At 41.0% G+C, this 1,083-nt stretch overlaps 1 non-coding gene across 1 annotated transcript; it reads right to left on the minus strand.

Moving 5' to 3' along the window:
- Positions 1-662: 662 nt before the first annotated feature.
- On the minus strand, positions 663-769 carry LOC130953883 (small nucleolar RNA R71). Its single transcript, XR_009076048.1, has one exon. It is a non-coding gene; the product is annotated as a small nucleolar RNA R71 (small nucleolar RNA).
- Positions 770-1,083: the final 314 nt, after the last annotated feature.

Genomic DNA, 1,083 nt, shown 5'->3' on the forward strand with positions numbered 1-1,083 from the left:
CTTTGATAAGTTCGAATTTTCTACTTCTGCCTTCTATTTTTCTTTTCCTCTGACACCTCAAGGAATCTCTATACTGTGACATAGAGGATTCCATATTTTCTTGTTCTCTTCTCTTTCATATGAGCAGGAACAAAGACAAAGGCATTCTTGTTGAAGCTGACCCTGAACCTGAAAGGACCTTGAAGCGAAAGCTAAGAGAAGCTAAGGCACAACTCTCTGTAGGGGACCTAACCGAATTCTTCAAAGAAGAAGAACCCATGGCAGCCGAAAACAACAACAATGCCAACAATGCAAGGAAGGTGCTGGGTGACTTTACTGCACCTACTCCCGACTTCTATGGGAGAAGCATCTCTATCCCTGCCATTGGAGCAAACAACTTTGAGCTTAAGCCTCAATTAGTTTCTCTAATGCAATAGAATTGCAAGTTCCATGGACTTCCATTGGAAGATCCTCATCAGTTCTTAGCTGAATTCTTGCAAATCTGTGACACTGTCAAGACTAATGGGGTTGACCCTGAGGTCTACAGACTTATGCTATTCCCTTTTGCTGTACGAGACAGAGCTAGAACATGGTTGGATTCACAACCTAAAGAAAGCCTGGACTCATGGGAAAAGCTAGTCAATGCCTTCTTGGCAAAGTTCTTTCCACCTCAAAAATTGAGTAAGCTTAGAGTGGAAGTCCAAACCTTCAGACAGAAGGATGGAGAATCCCTCTATGAAGCTTGGGAAAGATACAAACAATTAATCAAAAATGTCCTTCTGACATGCTTTCTGAATGGAGCATCATAGGTATTTTCTATGATGGTCTGTCTGAACTGTCCAAGATGTCTTTGGATAGCTCTGCTGGAGGATCTCTTCATTTGAAGAAGACGCCTACAGAAGCTCAAGAGCTAATTGAAATGGTTGCAAATAACCAATTCATGTATACTTCTGAAAGGAATCCTGTGAACAATGGGACTAATCAGAAGAAAGGAGTTCTTGAGATTGACACTCTGAATGCCATATTGGCTCAGAATAAAATATTGACTCAACAAGTTAATTTGATTTCTCAAAGTCTGTCTGGAATGCAAAATGCACCAAGCAG

The sequence above is a fragment of the Arachis stenosperma genome, chromosome 1 (assembly GCF_014773155.1).
Source record: "Arachis stenosperma cultivar V10309 chromosome 1, arast.V10309.gnm1.PFL2, whole genome shotgun sequence".
In the NCBI taxonomy this organism is placed as follows: Eukaryota; Viridiplantae; Streptophyta; class Magnoliopsida; order Fabales; family Fabaceae; genus Arachis; species Arachis stenosperma.